The sequence below is a fragment of the Macrobrachium rosenbergii genome, chromosome 16 (genome assembly GCF_040412425.1).
Source record: "Macrobrachium rosenbergii isolate ZJJX-2024 chromosome 16, ASM4041242v1, whole genome shotgun sequence".
Taxonomy (NCBI): domain Eukaryota; kingdom Metazoa; phylum Arthropoda; class Malacostraca; order Decapoda; family Palaemonidae; genus Macrobrachium; species Macrobrachium rosenbergii.
In genome coordinates, this window is record NC_089756.1 from 7,417,177 (window position 1) to 7,440,443 (window position 23,267).

A 23,267-nucleotide genomic window follows, 5' to 3' on the forward strand; every position below is an offset into this window, starting at 1 on the left:
GAAGCCAATAATCATAAATTCAAATGTAATACAGGTAACTATTCCTCCCGGTGCAGGATGGTCACCCACCTCCCATTACTCCCCTAGTTTTCACAACTCCCTCCCTTTCCTCCAACCTCCCCCTCCTCCTCCTCCTCCCACACCATCTAGTCTTCCCTTCGGTTGCAATAAAGGAGACCCAAGCCCATGAATAATTCGAAGAGTTGCTTAATAATATGTATAAAGTTTCCCCCCCAGAATATTAGCCATCACCATAAATTAGGAAGCGGGGCCGAATTTTAAGCCCTATGAAGATTGGGTCTTGGGGAGAAAAATGGAACAGCCTGAACCTCTACAACGCCTATGTTGAAAAGAAAAAAAAAAGGTAATTTAGGGATGCTAATTAAATTTATCTACTTGGTAATGACGCATAATATTCGTTCGTTAAAAGAGGTTTATCTCTAATTACTTTAGCCCGGGAACCTGATAGGCCTTTCCATTGTTGTCATTATGTCTTCTAACGTTTTTTCCGATGAAAATGAAGGTATATTGCAAGAGTAAAAAGATGATGCTCATCCCTGATACATTTTTTGCAGAGGGAAATTAAAATATCAGATAGTAAAATTATTCTTCTCCTAAGAGCGGGTGGCTTCTTAGAAACCCAAGAAGATATATATATATATATATATATATATATATATATATATATATATATATATATATATATATATATATATATATATATATATATATATATATATATATATATATATATATATATATATATATATATACACATACACACGCGCACACACACAAACACATATAATACATATACACGATTCTCTCTCTACCTCTCTTAAAATAATGAACCTACCCGAAACTGTTCAACCGAATGCAAATAAATTGCCAGAAAAGACGGCTTTCTGAGAGACCACGGCCAAAAACACGAGAACAGGCCAGAAACGCAGGAACTTCTTTCCGACCCACTTACAATGACTCGCGACCAAAGTTTAGTGAGTTCTAACACTGCAAGCAAGATAATTAACATCATAAATTCGGAAAGCTGTAAATAAAGCCTAAATAGTGACCAAAGACACCGCAGCTACATCTGAACCAAGAATTAAACAACAACTCTCAAAAGAAGGCAAAAACCGGTTATTAAAAACATTAACTTGTTATTATCCGGATTCATCTTATGTTATATGAAAGTTTATACAAATAGTTCTAAACGTACGCACACTAGTGTATACATGTCTGAGTAATGCCTTATTTTGAAATGACAGTAACATACATGGCTGCACAAATACAACTTTGATTGGCGCAAGAAATGCATAGTTATGTGACAAGCTTGGTCACTGCATGTAAAATTTATAGGAAAGGTTAACTGCTGAAAGAAAAATCAGACCCAAAGCTCGGTTGAAGTAAGAAAATTCTACGGTAAGCTATTTTGTTACGTGAAAGGTCTGTTAAACTTGTCACTGCAAGGAAAAACTGTATTAAGGCTGGACATTGCAAGAAAATACCATGTGTTTGGTCACTGCAAGGAAAAACTGTCAGGTTTGCTATTGCAAGGACAACCTCCATCAAGCTTACTTGATGAAATAACAACTCTGATGTTAGGCCTGATTATTACAAGAACAAATCTATGGCAAATTTGAGGGCTGCAAGACAAACTGACTTCGTTTCTCAGATTATGACAAAAATAATCGTCAAAATGGGGCCTGGTAAATAGTTCAGGAAACGTATAAGAAAGCCGTAAGAAGGTAAAATGTACCGCATTAAATAATGAAGGGAATAAAATAATGACTGGTTAAAGCTGTTGATGACACATTATCACACACCCACACAGTGAATGTGGGAATGCCCACACAGACTGAGTCCTATTACAATGCAACCAAGGAAATGGGAGTAATATACACACACACACACATATATATACATATATATTTATTATATAAATATATATATATATATATATATATATATATATATATATATATATATATATATATATATATATATATATAAATATATAAATACTATATACACACACACACACACACATATATATATATATTTATTATATAAATATATAAATACTCACACATATATATACACATATATACACATATATATATATATATATATATATATATATATATATATATATATATATATATATAAACACGCACAATTATAATCCACACACTTAACTAACGTCTATCTGAATAAGCAAACCAACAAGACGAGACGCGGCATAAAAAAGAAGCGAGAACTGGCAAATTAGTAAAGCTATTTGCCAATTCACGTCCAATAAATCACGAAGTCGCTGCATATTGCACTCCCAAGTGTTTCGTGGAACATCCGATAACGGATAATGACTAAATTATAACCGGATAATGACGAAATTTTAACCGGGTAATGACGAAATTATAACCGATAACGGCTGTTTTAGTTAATTCCCGGAATCCGCGCGCACCAACTGAGGGGATCAAAGAGAACATGCATTTTTAAACTGACGATCGCATGTGACATTTTTGCTCACGCTTAACAAAGATATCCCTGAACATTAAGGCAATCGCTGTGAAATTCAGATTTATTGACTGGTTTGAAATATAAAGGGGATAGCTGATTCCATACTGATACTCTTCAAGCTCATGGATGTGAGAAACTGAACGCCCCACTGGTTAGGAAAACTGGTGCTGTACGGCATTACGAACATGTACAGTACACACGAATTTATATAAAAAAGAAATATAGACTGAAGACGCTTCTTCTTCTTATTCTTCTTCTTCTTCTTCTTAGGTTAATAATGGACGGATACCCTTCCTGACTTTAACTCTCCTGACTTATATGTATATATATATATATATATATATATATATATATATATATATATATATATATATATATATATATATATATATATATATATATATATATATATATATATATATATATATATATATATATATGTGTGTGTGTGTGTGTGTGTGTGTGTGTGTATGTATGTATGTGTAATATCTACTGCTCACTTTTTACCAGACACATATGTACTTGTAATAGCTACCATGCCCTCTTAACTTCTCGAATTCTTCGCGCTTTTTCAGATACGCTTGTCGCTACAAAGCCTTCAGATCCAAGTGCAAGAAATATGAAGAAATTACAATGCCCGGTAGCAGGAAACGAACCCATAATCAGAACCTCATAATTTCTTCATATTTCTTGCATTTGGATCCAACAGGCCTTGTAGCGACAAGCGTATCCAAAAACAGCGGGAAGAATTTGAGAAGTTAAGAGGGGTGACTATTGCAATTATGACTATATATATATATATATATATATATATATATATATATATATATATATATATATATATATATATATATGTGTGTGTGTGTGTGTGTGTGTGTGTGTGTGTGTGTGTGTGTGTGTGTGTGTGTAATCAATAAACGAAATTTATTACAGGCTTTTGCAACGGCCAACGGAAAAAATATTCGTTTAGTTTTGGTTTTTCCTCCATTTGACAGACTTTTTGGTTGTTGATCTTTTTAAATATTCAAGTCATTTGTCAGAATCTCCCACAGGAAGTTTATACATAGTGTTGACCACACATCTATATATATATATATATATATATATATATATATATATATATATATATATATATATATATATATATATATATATATATATATATATATACATGTGTGTGCGTGCGTGCGTGCGTGTGTGTGTGTGTGTGTATGTGTGTAAATTACGACACTGGACCTGCACAGGACCTGCAGTGGACCTGTTTACTAAAACTACACATAAACACAAAAAAATGAACTACATTTATTTCCAATCTCGCACGATCAGCATTTGCCTCAGGCACGGAGCAGAGAGATTAGGGAGTTTATAAGGTAGAGCATCTTCGAAGTACAGGAGAATTAATCATGATTATTAAGCCTGCAATACGGAGGTTCCTTTCCCAAGTTATGAAGTTAATCAAAACTTTCGGAAAGACCAGCTTAAGTCTCGAAGGTTTTATTATCCATTATTTTCTTCTAGAATGGCGAAAGAGAGCATTTTGATTTTTTCCTTAAGATTTTCTTGAAAATATTATTTTTCTAATTACGTAGCGCTGAGTGCGGCCAAGCGGCCGAAAGCATCAAAGCACGCACATGCACACACACGCACATTATATGTATATATATATATATATATATATATATATATATATATATATATATATATATATATATATATATATATATATATATATATATATATATATATATATATATATATATATATATATATATATATATATATATATATATATATGTAAACAAAATTTGTTACAGGCTCTCACAAGAGATTATGGAAAAAATATATGTTAATTTTGTTTTTCCCCCATTTGACAGACTTTTTGAAATATTCAAGCCATTTGTCGGCACCTTCAATAGGGAGCCTAGAAATATTGTGGGACCATATACCTACCTTGAAGTATGACGTAACTAGTGGATTCAATATAATAGGGGGATCCATAATGGCGCAATGATGTCACAAATGAATTTTAATTTCATCCAGCGCAGTCAAAATCATTTTTATAGTGTTGCAAATACAATTGCTATTCGATATCATATAAAAAATACACCAGATGTCTTCAGTGAAGCGTAACGAGAAAATCTGAAATAGAATTAAATTGGAATTGGGATTTAAATTTGAGGCCAAAGACCAAGTGCTGAGACTTATGAGGTCATTCGCCACTGAAAGGGAAATTGAGAGTAAAAAAGTTTTAAAGGTTTAACAGGAGGAGAACCTCGCAGTTGTAGTACGAGACAATTGTTAGGAGAAGGTGGAAAGTAAGATGGAAAAAGAAAATATGAACGGAGGTACGGTAAAAGGAATGAAATAGATTGCTGCTAGGGGCCCAAGGAACGCTCCAAAGAACTTTAAGTATTGCCTACAGTGCGCCGTGTGTGGTGAAATGACAGCACTACCCTCCTACTACAAGGGATACGGAACTAAATTCTAGTAGTTTACAACAAACGGTCTGCTTTGCTTAAAAGCCATGTCGCACACAGCTCAACCACACAACCCCTCGGCCACTCAACCTCAACCATCGCAACACCAACCCCGCCCCCTCCCCCCACAAATACCCCACCTCTCGTGAGGTGGATTCAGGGAACAACAACATGCATTAAGCCGAGCAATTTCCCCGACTTGTTTTGCGTAATGCCACCAACTTTTACGACAGCATCTGTCTGGAGAGTACGACAAGTATAGTTATTATCTGTCATATTCTGCTTCTTTATCATGTTTTTATTACATCATACTTTCTTTAGAGGACGAAAGCTGGCAGGATATTTAGAGGCTTAAACATGTTTTGAGGAAAGATGACTTTTCTTTATCATTTTTCGTGTATTGCTAATTTATACTTTTATTGTTGTTAACGATTAAGTGTCCTGAAGGACAAAGTAGATTAACTGATTCTGTACCAAACTGTCATCACAACAAATACGGTTATCAGTGTAGAAGATAAATGTTGTCTATCTCATTAACAGTTGTAAGTCTTCATGATCAATAGAGGTATAATTAATTACGACAAATTGGAAGGAAATAGAAATGGAGTCAATGCAGTAAATACATAAATAAATAAATAGATAAATAAAAATAAATAGATGAATAACATTACATAAGATATCGTGATAAAAGAAAATATTCAACACATCAAAAAATACAGACGAACTTTCGTTCTGATAAATGACAATTTACTTGAGCATCATTGTATTCGACATAAATGGAAACCTTCACTTAATCATTAAAAGAAATCACAAGCCAAGGAAATTGAACGCGCAACCATGACGACGGCAGAAATTAATTCAAAATTAAATTCCCAAATCGGAAATGAAACCTTATGAGACACTAATTGCTTACTGACTTCCTGAGTTCATGTTCTCCAGTAAATTCATCATCTATGTAATTTGAAGGTTTCACTTACTGAGTAAATTGATTTTGTTGGGTACTTAAGAGGCGGTCAAGGCCCAACTTAACTTTATAATTCCATAGGTTTGTTTGCATTTGGAAATACGCATTTATATTTGGAAATTCATTTTTTTTATATAAAAAATTCCAAGAAGTAATTTTGCTTATCATTAACCTGAGAAGAATTGCATTTTTCAACAAGACCAAAGAACGAGTAAGTACATGCTCGGATCTAGCCCAGACCCGAAGAAAAGACTTAGGAGAAGTTTTCACTGCTAATAGCATCACTACCACAGCAACGACAACAATAATAATGATGATAATGATAATAACACATTTCAAAAGCAATAAAGATCCCAAATCAACAGAAAAAGACACAAAATTAAAAACAACAGAATTTCCTTTGAACCTGAACAAGTGAACAAAATCGCTGCGAAAAACAAACGTAACTGGACGAAAAAATATATATACAAAAAGTTTTTGTTTTCCAGTTCTTATAAAATAACTGGCGATGACAAGAAATTTTTGTTTATTTTGTTATATTAATTTTCTAGGGTTTTTTATGAACCACTTCTCAAGCCGGCCCTAAACGCTGAGATATATGCGTTGTGCTTTGGAAGTAAATAAAAAAAATAAAATTAACATCTCTCAAAAAAACCAGTTTTCTTTTCACAACTAAACGCTGGGATATCTGTTGTGCTTTAGAAGTGAAAAGTGAAAACAAGAAAAAGGTTTTCTTTCCACTTGCACCTCGCTATTGTACGTGCATAAGGTTTCACAGAACTTCATTAAGAAACTCCAAAAGACGGAGATAAAGAATGGGAAGTTAATTCAATCTACCGTATAATTCAGTAGCTACTCCCTGATTGAAAGACAGCTGTCTAATGCTTTAAGGACGCTACACTGTGTGATTAAAGGAGATGTCACTCGGGTACATTTTCAAACATCTTTGCAGCAAGTGGAGTACTGATGGCTAAATGTTAATTTGGAGGAATTTTAATCTTGCCACTAGTGCTGAAAAGTCCTGTAATGCTTACCGGCAATGTACTGAAATTTGAAAGTTGACAGTGGACATGTATTAAATTAAGAAGCTGTGCTTAATGTTCATTCTGCATATGTATAACACCAGCATTTATTTCAATACATACTTTTACTCTCCATGGGAACACCCATGATTCCCCTTTCTTCTGATCTTGAATCAAAACCGTCTAGGTCATCAACATATTCATTCCACGAGAGAGAGAGAGAGAGAGAGAGAGAGAGAGAGAGAGAGAGAGAGAGAGAGAGAGAGAGAGAGAGAGAGAGAGAGAGTTGGGATATTGAATTTAGGCCAAAGGCCAAGAGCTGAAAACCATGTTGAAACAATTGTTAAGAGAGGGTGAAAAGTGAGGTGGAAGAAAGAGAATATGAACGGAGGTATAGTAAAAAGGAATGAAAGAGATTGCAGCTAGGGGCCAAAGGGATGGAGCAAAGAACCTTAAGCAATGCCTGCGGTGCACCGCGTGAGGTACACTGACTGCACTACCCCCCTAGAGAGAGAGAGAGAGAGAGAGAGAGAGAGAGAGAGAGAGAGAGAGAGAGAGAGAGAGAGAGAGAGAGAGACTATGCTGGTGCTTAAATTGAAAAAAAAATCTGTACTCCGCACTTCCCACCAGTTTATTCATAAAACATGACGCAAGCAAGATTCATTTACGACGCATAAGATAAACTAACGTCCCTTTTCGGTTCATAAACCGCACGATAGAGTCACGGCCCAAAGTAATGGCCTCAGTTTTCTTGGATCATAAAAATTCCTAGAAATATAGTCTCAACCTTTGCTTAAGTCTGCCTAGAACTCTCAAGCAGGGTCCTTCAAATCTCTACCTCTATCTCTTCTTAACACACTTACAAAGGGCCTCAGTCTTATGTTTGTGAATAAAAGAACCGCATAATTTCTCTCTCTCTCTCTCTCTCTCTCTCTCTCTCTCTCTCTCTAAATGACAAAAGCACAGAACATGTCTTGCACAACATAATTATTTACCGTCGAGGTAATCCAGCATCTGTTTAAAAACAAAAAATGGACAAAAATGACGCTCGTACAGCGCTTCATAATAATTTAGACTTTTATTTGACCAATATGAAACATGAACAAAAGTAATAATTCACAGTGGATATTGTTTTACGAAGTCCCGAGAGAACTGGAAAGAAAAACTATGGTAGAGAAAACATGTAGCAGAGAGAGAGAGAGAGAGAGAGAGAGAGAGAGAGAGAGAGAGAGAGAGAGAGAGAGATTACTCTTTGAGCACTTAAGAACTATGAAAGGAAGAGAAAATAAAAGAAAATGCGTGTCTATTACACACACAAATATAAATATATATATATATATATATATATATATATATATATATATATATATATATATATATATATATATATATATATATATATATATATATATATATATATATATATATATATATATATATATATATATATATGTATATATATGTATATATATATATATATATATATATATATATATATATATTATATATATATATATATTATATGTATATATATGTATGTATACATATATACATACATACATATATATATATATATATATATATATATATATATATATATATATATATATGTGTGTGTGTGTGTGTGTATTGAAGCTAATCAACCCACAGGCACTTGTTCCACAGAAGTAAATTTCTGACTCACATCGGGATCGAACCCCGGTCTCTCAAATGAAAGGCCAGGGTGTGAGTCAGAAGTTTATATATATATATATATATATATATATATATATATATATATATATATATATATATATATATATATATATATATATATATATATAGAGAGAGAGAGAGAGAGAGAGAGAGAGAGAGAGAGAGAGAGAGAGAGAGAGAAGCACTATCCACATCCAGTCCCAAGTGGGTTTTGGGATCAGACCGAATAACAGAGAGAATCAAGATAATGTTCGATGCCCCACCAAAAAAAAAAAAAAAAAAAAAAAAAAAAAATGGGGAAGGGACCTACGTCCCTTTTTTCAATATCTATAAAAACGGGGTTTCCCTCTGCGCTGGGGATTAAGTCTGATTTGATGTATACACATGCGTTTTTTATTCCTGGCCCGGCTTATCGCTCTACGCTCTATTCCAGCTTCGATTTGAGATCGGGTCATCTGTTTTCTAAATTCGAACGGCGGCCACATATACATTCTCCATATTTGCTTTCGGGATTACGGATGTCTCTGTCTGTCTCTACGGTGAGGGAAACGTTCGGATACTATGAGGACTCCATTTAAGTTTTTTTTTTTTTGACAATTTTGGGGTTATCATTTTCTTATTGCGTGGTGGACATGACAATACAATAGATGACAATATTTCCTGTTAACGCAACTGGCCAGAATGTTGTCTGTCCATGAATGCACGTTCATAATATATATATATATATATATATATATATATATATATATATATATATATATATATATATATATATATATATATATATATATGTATATATATATATATATATATATATATATATATATATATATATATATATATATATATATATATATATATATATATTTATATACTGTATATATATATGTATGTATGTATGTCTGCATATATATATAATCTCTCTCTCTCTCTCTCTCTCTCTCTCTCTTTCTTTATATATATATATATATATATATATATATATATATATATATATATATATATATATATATATATATATATATATAATATGACTACAGAATATATACAGAGTATACTCACACACCACCTCCCTAGGTATAAGCCCAACCACGAAAATGGAAGACCAAACCATAAACAGGAGGGGTCATCTTGTAAAAAAAAAAAAAAAAAAAAAAAAACGCATCCCGAGCGTATTGCCAAATTTTGACACCAATCAACTGATAACGAACTTTATATTCACGTTCTTGCGCGGGCTCCTAATTGGTCATTAAGCCCGGTGCTTTTTTTTATTTTTTTTTATATTTTTAATGCTGCGCCGGAGGGGAATCATTATCCTTTAATCTTCTGGAGTCTTATCTGAAATTTTGCTCGTGGAACGACGCAGAGAAACACGTTCCAGATTATACGCCGTCGTGGATTCCATGCGCTCACGCTGCGTCATGGAATCATTACGGGACCATAACAACTCGTTATTCGGATTTCGATCACTCGGCTGTAATCTCTCCCCGGTGATTACAGAGGTCGTAACGCGTTCTGAGATGTTCCTCTATCAACACTAAGATATGATGTTATTTTGAATATTTCTGACAATTTTACCTTGGAAAAGTTGAGAACTTGCGTTATTTTGAATATATCTAATATTTTTACAATGAAAACACCAAGATGTTATTTTGAATATATTTTGCAATTTTTACCTTGACAATGCTGATAAATTTTGTTATTTTGAATATTTCTAATAATTTTAAAATGAAAACACCAAGAAATATTCTTTTGAATGTTTTTAACACTTTTACTTTGAAAAAACTTAGAACTTTAATTTTAATATTTCTAACAATTATACTTTGGAAAAATTGAGAACTTCTGCTATTTTGAATATTTCTAATAATTTTATTAAATAAAAACTAAGAAATTATATTCTTTTGAAAATTTCAACAATTTTACTTTGGAAATGAGGAGAACTTTTGTTATTTTGAATATTTTTGATGATTTCACAATGAAAACATTAAGAAATTTTCTTCTGAATATTCCTAACACTTTTACTCTAAAAAAATTGAGAACTGTCACTTTTAACATGTCTAACTATTTTACTCTGAAAAAACTGGGTACTCTCGTGTTTTTTAACTATTTCTAATAATTTTATTTTTAAAAAATTGAGTACTCTCGTGTTTTTTTTTATATATTTCTAACAATTTTACTTTGAAAACGCTAAGAAATTATACTCTTTTGAATATTTTTAACAATTTCACTAAGAACAAAATAGACAACTTTTATTTTTAATATTTCTGACAATTTTACGTTGAAAAAATTGAGACCTTGTGTTATTTTGAATATTTCTAATAATTTTACAATGAAAACAATATGAAAATGTGCTATTCTAAATATTTCTAAGAATCTTACTTTTAAAAATTTGGAAATTTGAGTTATTTTAAATATTTATAATAATTTTTCAATGAACTTACTAAGAAATTATGTTATTTTCAATATTTCTAATAAAAATTACCGAAGTTCTTATTTTTTTCATAGTACAATTGTTGAAAATATTCAGAATAGCATACAGTACGTTCACAGTATTTTTCATAGTAAAATTATTGAAAATATATTCCATTTTAACCTCATTCTCGGTATTTTCAGAGCAAAATTATTAGAACTATTCAAAACAACACAAGTTCTAAATTTTTTAAAGTAAAATTGTCAGAATTAGTCAAAATAACAGTTTCTTAGTGTTTTCATTGTAAAATTATTAGAAATATTCAAAATAACATAATTTCTCAGTATCTTCAGAGTAAAACTGCATGAAACAGTCAATATACCACAGGCTCTTTATTTTTTCATAGTAAACTATTAGAAATATTCAAAATAGCATTTTTCAGAATTTTCAGAGTAAAATTGTTAAGAAACACTCAAAATAACACAGCTTATAATTTTATCTCAGTAAAATTATCAAAAATATTCAAATTAATATCAGTTTTCAGTATTTTCATAGTGAAATTGTTATGAATAATCGATTGTCAACAACCACAAGAAATAGAGAACACAACAGTGTCATGGCCCTTTATGGAATGACAGAAGAGCTTAAAAATGCAGTGCTTAATAATTACTTACAAATTATCTGTGTATCTTGTATATCCCAAACCAGTCGTTCATAACAGAATATCCAAATTTCCCACTGAGAAAAGCTTCGCGTAGTAATACTTCCGACACACCTAAAAATACCTCAATCCATTGCCAGTTCTCATTTACAATAAACACCTTTCCAATTGTCTCTCCTTATTTTTAGTTTTCTGTAAAAGAAAACTACTGAGATGCTATTTGTCTATCTGTCCGCGCTTTTCTGCCCCCCCTCAGGTCTTTAAACAAGTAAAAAATGCGCCGAAATTTCTTCGGCGCAATCGAGTTTTCTGTCCGGTGGTGGCCTCAGCCACGACCCATAAAACTCTTAGCCACGGCCCATGAAACTCAGCCACGGTCCGGTGGTGCCCTATGTTGTTGGTACCTATAGAGCTGCCAGAAATACGGTTATGGCTAACTTTTACCTTTAATGAAAGAAAAACTACTAAGGCTAGAGGGCTCCAATTTGGTATGTTTGATGATTGGAGGGTGGATGATGAACTTAACAATTTGCAGCCTTCTAGCCTCAGTAGTTTTTAAGATATGAGGGCGGACAGAAAAAAGTGTGGACAGAAAAAAGTACGGACGGACAGACAAAGCTGTCACAATAGTTTTCTTTTACAGAAAACCAAAACCACTGAGGCTACAGGGCTGCAAATTGGTAAGTTGATCATCCACCCTCCAGTCATCAAACATACCAAATTGCAGCCCTCTAGCCTCAATAGTTTTTTTTATTTTATTTAAGGTTAAATTTAGCCACGATCGCGCGTCTGGCATAAACTGTAGGTGCCAACAACACAGGCCACAACCGGGCCGTGGCTGAGCGTTTCATACAGCATTGTACGCTGGACAGAAAACTTGCTTCGGCGCATTTTTTACTTGTTCATTGTCTGTTCGCCCGCCTGGGCACTGTTCTGATCGTACGAAGCGTCTGTCTTCCATCTCAACATTTTTCTTTTCGCTCGGTTTCTGCGCTCGTGAGAACCCCGCGTTCCCGCGTTCAATTTCCAGCTCACCTTTCAGTTGCGAGTATCCTTTCCTATTCTCCCTTTCCCACCCTTTTCACCTTCGCTGTCTCTCTCTCTTTCTCTTTCTCTCTCTTTGGCTGTCTGCTGCTGCTCGATGCTTCCTCTCTCTCTCTCTCTCTCTCTCTCTCTCTCTCTCTCTCTCTGTTGCTTTGTTCTCTCTCTCTCTCTGTGTTGCTTGGTTTTTACTGCGCCACTTAGGTCACCAGTTCTTCTCAATATTCCCTCCTCCGTTTACAAGACTGCTCTCTCTCTCTCTCTCTCTCTCTCTCTCTCTCTCTCTCTCTCTCTCTCTTTCTCAGAGTTTTTTCAATTCTAGAACTATTTTGGTATGGCAGCCTAAATCAAAATTTCCTTTAGCTGGTCCGCTGGTATAGTGGTTAGTGTCGTGGTATGCCACTCAGATGTCGCGGGTTCGCGCTTCCCCCAGAGAGATGAAAAATCACTAGAACTATATCATGATCAGTTACTGCTGTAGTATGGGGTCTGCAGTGGGAGGATGAAACCAACATTTCTTTGGAATCCTGAATTTCAAGTCAGTGTCCCCTGTGTGCTTGTTCCGTGTGAATATGTTTCATCTACTGAAATAATAATATAATAATAATAATTATTAACTCTACGATACTCATTTGTGCTGCGCTTGCTCGTAACTAATGTCCAAAATTTTCCTGCTTTATTCCTTTTATCTATTCAGTCAACTGATATACAAACGAAATAACAGCAATGACCCAGTGTGGGCAGGGTGGCTGTTTACACCATTCACAGGAGGTCTTAGTCCATGGCGGCCGACTTCCACTGGTTTTGCTTTTTGGCCACTATTTAAGTCGTTGTAACATTTCCTATGTGGTTGGACTGCATACCCAATGTTAGGTGTTAGATGGACGAATTTTCCGGAACCACACAATTTGGAGATACAAATGATGGCCGAAGTCTTAAGAATGGAATTGCTAGCATAGAATTGAGATAAATGGTGGAAACAATACATTTACCTATGTGAAAATGAAAATTTGTTTTCTGTGGTTTCACAACAATGGTCATCAGTGATTCTCTGTCCTCGGCAATCTCAACAGCGTCTCAGTCGAATATCTTAAAGACTCTTCGATGCTTTCCACAATGTACGCCCAGGGGAAATTCGCTCAAGTTAATCTGACGCTTTGTAGAACTTCTGACGAGGTTATAATTCGCAAATGAATATTTTACAGTTTTATTCTCACCTGGTTTTTCGCACTGACCAACGAATATATCATGCCAGCTTCAGTTGGTGGCGACAGGTGGCGAAATAACATGTACACGCTGGTGTTTATATCCAAAGTTAGAGGCCATGAAAACAAAAGAGAAAATATGTTTTAAACTTTGGGAAATGATTATCACAGTTATTAGCTCTTTTTATTTACTTCGAAATTTATACTTTTTTCTTTGCTTTTGGATTAGTTTTTACTTTAATTTTGATTACTGTTGTACCACTTGCAGTATTTAATCAACTGTAAATTAGGGTTACGGTTACAGAGTCTGTGAGCAGTGGGGAGGACTTTGGGTTATAGAATCCGTAAACTTTAAATCTTTAGATAAGAAACGGAAACGGAAATAAACTGAGTCTGTAATGCTTTGCACAATGAGAGAGAGAGAGAGAGAGAGAGAGAGAGAGAGAGAGAGAGAGAGAGAGAGAGAGAGAGGAATGATTTGCAAATTTTTGCTTTATCTTAAATGATAACTAGAGAGAGAGAGAGAGAGAGAGAGAGAGAGAGAGAGAGAGAGAGAGAGAGAGAGAGAGAGATAATGCATGGGTGTTATGGTATATATTAAACTATGAAAGTTTGCAGAGAGAGAGAGAGAGAGAGAGAGAGAGAGAGAGAGAGAGAGAGAAATCCTACAAAGAATTACAAGAATACGACATAGAATTGTGAAGACTGAACTTTCTTGCCTGTCCTATGCTTACTCGAACACAAGAACTGCCAAAACAAATATGATTAAATCGGGCTTCACCTATGAATGAGTTCCTCCGACACTCCGTCCTATTGGTATGCTAATGTTCCTTAAACAAAACTCCAAACTGTTTATTGATCGCCTAACTCCATCCAGTCTCCTCTCTCTCTCTCTCTCTCTCTATACCAGTACCTCTCTCTCTCTCTCTCTCTCTCTCTCTCTCTCTCTCTCTCTATACCAGCACCTCTCTCTCTCTCTCTCTCTCTCTCTCTCTCTCTCTCTCTCTTCTATAAAAGACAGTCTATTCTACATTGTGTACTCAGCCCGATTTTCTGATTGGTTCCTTCAAACCTTCGAGAGGTGAAAAGGAGGAAAAAAAAAAAAAAAGTCCTCGAAATGTCAAGTCGCAGAAGTTTTCTTTCTGCGACTTCCTAAACAAATTTAGCCCAACAAAGGCTTCGACTTCTATCACGGAGGCGATGAATCAGACCTTTAAGCTAAACGGGAATGACGTGCTAATTGACAGACGATTTTATGCTCTCGAGATATAGTCAGTAGAGGAGATTACGTTTTCCTATACTGTCATGTATATATATATATATATATATGTATATATATATATATATATATATATATATATATATATATATATATATATATATATGTGTGTGTGTGTGTGTGTGTGTGTGTGTGTGTGTATATATATATATATATATATATATATATATATATATATATATATATATATATATATGAAACCAATTTCATACGTCACACACGAAACAAAAAAAAAAAAAGTGAGAGAAAAATTCTCGCCATGTTGTATGTCTGGAGTTAAATGTCACTGTTGAAGGTCATTTTCAGAAAATGGTTCTTGATGCTGCATTTACCAAGCATGTCAAAACCCCGAAATCCGGATAACAGATTCTTCATAAAAACGTTTTATATGTCACGTATATCTCTCTTGAAAGCGACCGGGCTCCCCAAATAAAAATTCACAGGAACAAAACTCTTATGTAGATTTTTGGTATTTGAAATCCAAATTTCCAAATTACTCTCGAGTTGAAGGTCAGTTATATCTCAGTCAAAAGACATGGAATCCCGCCCCAGTCTGACCCATAAAAACAATAAAAATAAGATGAAATAAAATAAAAACAAACTACATACTTCTTCTTTAGCATGTTGTCAAAGACAGGTGGGTAAAAGTTTTGGAATGTGAGAAGAATGAAAACAAAGTCGATGGTCGCTTGAAATCAAAGGAGAAAGCTTCCGAATCTCGGATGTCAGACTCCTGAGGCAACCTCTTGCTTCTGTGATTTAGTGATGGGCACATTTAGCTGTGAAAATCAAAGTACTTTCTTTGACTGCTATGGGAATAAACCGACTCGATAATTCATTTATTATGCATTTTAATCTTTGCATTGTTTTATTCATTTCTTGTTGGGTTATTTGAATAATAAACCTATTTTTGTAAGAACGATTGTGTTTCTTTAAATAGTCCATTTAATTGCTTTGAGAGAATGAGTGAGGTTAGGGTGGGTGAGCTTTGGTAAATGAGAGAGAGAGAGAGTCGATACAGAGAGAGAGAGAGAGAGAGAGAGAGAGAGAGAGGAAGAAAAAAATGTGAGTGTTTCCATGAGTGAACCTTTTCACGCCTTTTTCCTGAAGAAAGATCGCTAGGATTACGCTACGTACACTTTCAAAAAAGTGTTGATTCTGTTCCTGTAACATATACATGTTTTTGTAGGTCTGAAATTCCAATAAAATGTATACTTCTGCCGATTTGAAAATGCAATAAAATACGCATTTCTCTATGTTGGATGTATGTTCTCTACTGAGTTTTCTTGTTCTTCTTGTTATCTTTACTTGGGCAAAAAAATTCATACAGAAATACACAAAAAATAAACAAAATCATTACTTTGTGATGAAGTTGTTGAGACAGCGATCTAACTATTATTTTCAGATAAAAATGCAACTATTACTAATTTTAATAAACGTGCAGGTATTAATGAAGGTTCAAAGCTGATTGCCATTCAAGATAATTTGGTCATGACATAATTATCTCACCATAATTATCTCACCATTGTGATGTAAAATGGACTAGTAATTCCCAGCACTGCTTCATGTAATTAGTATCAATATTAATGAATATACAAGTACTACTGAATGTCAAAGGCTAATTACCTTCCATGGTATTTTTGTTATTATTATAATATAATCGTGGCAGCAGCTGACTTAAAAAACTTTTTCTTTAAATAAGAGTGTATTTTCCTTTAAATAGCAGTGTGTAAATGCTTACTGATTTATATAAATTGGCATGGCAATAACTTTGGACACCAGAGAGAAAATCAATTTTTAATAAGAAAGTAAAACATCGCAAATTTTTCTCCGTAATAAAAAAAAAACACGCAAAACTAGTCTAAAACATTGCATATTCACGCCTCATTATGAAAAAAAACTAACGTAAAAAAAATTAATTTCACGTTCCCTAATGCAGTACCAAAACGCCTTGAAAAATCTCATGATACTTCCTTATGCTCCCCCCCCTTCCCCTCCCCTTCTCCCTCCCCCACCAAATATACGACGAGAAAAATCTCATGACACCTTATGTCCCCCACCTTTCCCCAACCCCTTTCCTCTCCATGCCAAAGAGTACACCATGAAAAATCTCCTGATGCCTAATGTCCCACTTTCCCCCTCCCCCACCAAAAAATACGCCATGAAAAATCTCCTGATGCCTAATGTCCCACTTTCCCCCTCCCCTCACCAAAAAAATACGCCATGAAAAATCTCATGATGCCTTACGTCCCCCTCTCCCCCTCCCACCCTCTAACTCTTCTCCCCCCACAAAAAAAATCCACCTGCACACACACAAAGGCTGCAAAAATCTCATGATACCTTATGTTCTCCCCTTCCCTTCCTCCTCCCCCATCCTTTCCCTCCTCCCCCTCCTTCCAAAAAATAATCCACCCGAACACACAGGCAGCAAAAATATAAATTCCAAAATGCTGATCCACAGCGGAATGCGCTTATTACATGTCATTAATTCCGCCTGCTTATCTGCGCTGAAACTATTTAATATGACACAACGTTATCTTCAGAGGATTTTAAGGCTAGGTAAATACTTGAATGTTTACCTTACTTTAAAACAAGCTATTTTAAAAATTGTTTGTTTACCACATATTATGCATATCTATGAGACTGTAGGCTCTAATGATAATAATTATACAAACATATTCGGCTCTAGTATCTGTACTACAGAACATAATGACCATTAACTGGCTTTGATGATATGAGTCATGCTGACTTGAGTTAACACGCTTGCTATATCGCTGGCTGGCAAAGCGAAGCATCGTCTGTTCTGGGCATGACTTGGACTGGTGGCAAGTGTAGAATACCCATGCCGTCAGAAAATGTAGGTGACGTGTATTAGAAGTACCTTCTCTGCTGCGAATGGGCATAATAATAATAATAATAATAATAATAATAATAATAATAATAATAATAATAATAATAATAATAATAATAATAATAATAATAATAACTGTCACTGGGACTCTATCCTTATGACGGTAATAATGGTTTAAAGCATATTAAATGAAATCTGAGGCTGTTCCCCCACGCCTAAGATTTCTTGTGAATTCGAGGAAGACGAAGAAAGACGTAGATAAATAAAAATAGCAAGAAAGACATCATGTTTGGGTCGATATTTGAGGCATGTTTAATCAGCACCGTTTTGCCAAGATGAATTTCTCTGAGAGCGTAAACTCCACCACCCTGAAGGTATATAAGTCTGAGTCGAGCTTTGAAATAAAGTTTTAAGGTGAAGGTATATAAGTCTGAGTCGACCTTTGAAATAAAATTTTAAAAGAAGAAGTTTCTTCGAAGGTTATAGAAATGGGAATTGAACTTCGATAGTTCACAAGTTTGAGCTGATGTTTGCAGTTATTTTTAACAGGAGGTATTTCTGAGTGAGGATAATTCCGTGCCAAGAACAAACTCAATCCTCATAAGGATACAAGTTTGAATTGAGGTTTGAAATGAAGCATAAGAGTAGAATATTCTTGGAAAGAATTCGACATAGAAAACAAGCTCAGAGTCCAAAATCAATATCTGAGTTAACATTCCAGATAAACTTGATTGCAACATAGATTTCCATAAAAAAAAGGACAAAATACCTTTAAAAAATCAATACAGGTTTAAGCGGATAGTATCTGAAACCAACTTAACTCTTGAAATCTCATCGAAAAAAAAATCCATGAAAAAGACTCAAACATAGAAAGATCAAGGTTTGACCCGACGTCGGAGATGAACTCACCACAGAATTTACTCCGAGAGGAAAACTCCTTACAGAAAACAAGCTGTCATCCCAAAGGATGTTCAGTTCAAACTCTTTCATCAGAGCAGACGTGCTGCAAGGAATAATACCGTCCTCTCCTTTTCTCTCTTTGAATTCCTAACGAATTCTGATGTTGATATGCTCCCAAGAACTTCTGTAGGCTGTTCCTTATTGTAAAGGCAAATAAAACTTAGGCTAGGTGTAGGTAATACTTCAAGCAGCTCATAAATAAATAAAAAAGAGAAGTTTGTATATTTTTTCAAGCCCTCTGGAATGAAAACTTCAAAAAATATTGACTAAAGAGACAGCAGGAAATGAAAATTGTTTTGTAAATAAGAAAAATAACCTCCCACAAATTTAAGAATAAATATTAACTACAGAAACAGAAAGAAATGAAAATAGGTTTTTAAATAAAAGAAGAAGCAGGAAATTCTCCCTCCGACCAAAATCAAGAAAAAATATTAACTACAGACACATAAACAACAGGAAATAAAAAGTGTTGTAAATAAGAAAAACAGCCTCCCCAAATTCAAGAAAGAAATGAAAATAGGTTACAATATATATATATATATATATATATATATATATATATATATATATATATATATATATATATATATATATATATATATATAATATTTTGTCGCGTTCATGCAGCCGTGGTGGTAAGGGATGGCTCCCATTATGACCTAGATAACGGCAACTGACTGAAGAAGGGCCTACGCTCCAGTGAACAGAAAGTTTGTTCGTGACTGTGCTCCAAATACCATAAGAATAAGGGTTTAAGGCAAACCTAGATTGTTCACTTAGAAGTATAACTCATTAAAATATCAGAAGAAAAAAAAGTATTTACAGGAGCTATCAATGGAGTTCCGTGTCACCATTCAAATTGTACTAAGATCACAATCACTAAGCAAGAGTGCCACACAGGTGTAAGCGTTATAACTCTGCCGTCTTAAGCTAATACACAGCATAAGTATGGGATAGGATCCTTAGAATGTACAGGATGGGGTACAGCAAGCAACACAAGGGTCACACTGGGATTCCGGATATCTTGACCGTGTATGGCACCTGTGGTTTGCCGGGAGCTGGCATCGCTGACCTACAGGTATTTCACACAACAGGTACTCGCACCGCGGTTCTGCAAGAGCAGGGATGTTGTAATACCCTAAGAAGGCAGAGCTATAATGCTTGCACTTGGGTGGCACTCTTGCTTAGTGACAGTTCCAGTGATAGCTCCTGTAAATATTTTCTCTGCTGATATTTTAGTGAATTGTACTTCTAAGTGGACAATCTAAGTTTGCCTTAAGCCCTTATTCTTATGGTATTTTGAGTATAGTCACTGTTAAACTTTCTGTTTACTGGAGCATAGACCCTCCTTTAGTCAGTTGCCATTATCAAGGTCATAATTAGAGCCATCCTTATCCCCATGGCTGCGTGAATGTGGCAATATATATATATATATATATATATATATATATATATATATATATATATATATATATATATATATATATATATATATATATATATATATATATATATATATATATATATATATATATATATATATATAGTCATCACCCTTCCTGGAGGAAGCTTTTTTTTTTATTCTGCTTTTAACATGTACGCTTTAATTTTCCAGGTTCATCATGTAGAGCCTTGCTCCCTTTTTGCTATTTCTTTTTCTTTGCGACGACTGGAAAGACAATTGTAAGACGAAAAGGCCTTATTTGCCTTCACTCTAGATCTCGTACCAAGAGGATTCCGTCCCGTAAGGAGATTGGGGCGCGGAGACAAAACCTGGAATCTTCATATCCTTCTTTCAATGATATATCCTCTCATTTAGTGGGATAGGGGGCCTGGGGGAGGGGGGATTTTCCTGCTTATTCTTTCATTTAACAAAACTATTTTCATTTCCTGCTGTTTCTGTAGTTAATACTTTTCCTTGAATTTTTTTGTTGGGTGGGGGGAATTTGTATTTCTTATTTTCTCATTTAACGAACTATTTTCATTTCCTGCTGTTTCAGTAATTGATATTTTTTTCTTGAATTTTGGGGGTAGGGAGAGTATTCTGCTTATTCTTTTATTTAAAAAGCTATTTTCAATTCCTGCTGTTTCTGTAGTTATTGTTTGTCCTTAAAAGAAAGCATATCAGCTGTAGAAACAGCAGAAAATGAAAATAGGTTTTCAAATAAAAAAAATAACAGAAAAGTCTCCCCCTCCCCATTTAAGAAAAAATATTAACTACAGACACAGGAGGTAATGAAAACAGTTTTGTAAATAAGAAAAATAAACAGGAAATTCTACCCCACCAGAATTTAAGAAAAAAGATGAAAAATAAGTAACTACAGAAACAGCAAGAAGTGAAAATAATTTTGTTATTTATTTGAAAACCTATTTTCATTTTCTGCTGTTTCTGTAGCTGATATGTTTTCTTAACTTTGGGGGAGAATTTCCTTTATATTCTTTTATTTGAAAACCTATTTTCATTTCCTGCTGTTTCTATATTTAATATTTTTTCTTAATTTAGTGGGTGTAGAATTTTCTGGCTATTTTTTCTATTTAACAAATCTATTTTCATTTCCTGCAGTTTCTGTAGTTTTAATTTTTTTTAATTTGTTGGGGGGGGGAGAATTTCCTGCTTATTCTTTTATTTAAAATCTATTTTCATTTCTTTCTGTTTCTGTAGTTAATATTTATTCTTAAGTTTGGTGGGAGGTTATTATTCTTATATTTACAAAAAAAAAAAATTTCATTTCCTGCTGTCTCTTTACTCAATATTTTTTGAAGTTTTCATTCCAGGGGTCTTGAAAAAATATACAAACTTCTCTTTTTTATTTATTTATGAGCTGCCTGAAGTATTACCTACACCTAGCCTAAGTTTTATTTGCCTTTACAATAAGAACAACCTACAGAAGGTCTTGGGAGCATACCAACATCGGAATTCGTTAGGAATTCAGAGAGAGAAAAGGAGAGGACGGTATTATTCCTTGCCGCACGTCTGCTCTGATGAAAGAGTTTGAACTGAACATCCTTTGGGATGACTGAGCTTGTTTTCTGTAAGGAGTTTTCCTCTCGGAGTAAATTCTGTGGTGAGTTCATTTCAAACGTCGGGTCAAACCTTGATCTTTCTATAACTGATTCTTTTTCATGGGTTTTTTTATAAGATTTCAAGAGTTAAGTTGGTTTCAGATAATATCCACTTAAACTTGTATTGATTTTTTAAGGATTAGACTTATTTTACGTGGCTAAGAACCAATTGGTTACTTTAGCAACGGGACCTACAGCTTATTGTGGAATCCGAACCACATTATAGCGAGAAATGAATTTCTATCACCAGAAATAAATTCCTCTAACTCTTCATCAGCCGGCCGCGGGAACTGAACTCTTAGATGCAAAATTTTAGTAAATGATCGAATAATAATTTTGGACATTCCCACCAGCACCAACATGCCCCAAATAAATAATAAAATTATTGTGTATTTAATTTACCTTAAAGGTGGAAATCTAAAACAATACAGTCACAGTCACGGTGATGCTTATGGGGCGGCTGAAACATTTCCTTGTACCTCTAGACGTGGCTCGTCAGAATCGGAAAGTGTGTCTATGCACTTGCAAAATTTGCGTGCACCTGTGTCGCAAGAACAAAGAATTATGTAATTTTTTCAGCTGCTTCTTCAAATGGCATCGGATGCATGACGGAACATCTCGATCAATCCCATTTTGTTTAAGATTACGGGTCAATTCACCTCTCCAAGAGATTTTATTCTCTCTCTCTCTCTCTCTCTCTCTCTCTCTCTCTCTCTCTCAACTAAACGAAAAATCGTTCTCTACATATTAAAATAATTACATATTTTCTGTTTAAAATTTATGTTTTCCTGTTGTTGAACTATTGGATCGCAACTAAGAAATCACCAAATTGGCTCCCTAAGGAGAGAGAGAGAGAGAGAGAGAGAGAGAGAGAGAGAGAGAGAGAGAGAGAGAGAGAGAGAGAGAGAGAGAGCTAATATTTTAATATTTATGATTAATACCCTTCCTCTAAAAGGTGTACAGCATACCAAACATATATCGTTTTCAAGAATTAATAATTAAAGCCTGGCTTTATAATTCTCTCATGCAGTGACTGCTAATGAAAAAAAAAAAATTCAGCGTGATGAATATGAAAATTATTCATAGGTTTATGCAACATGCACGACTTTGAAAAATATCTAG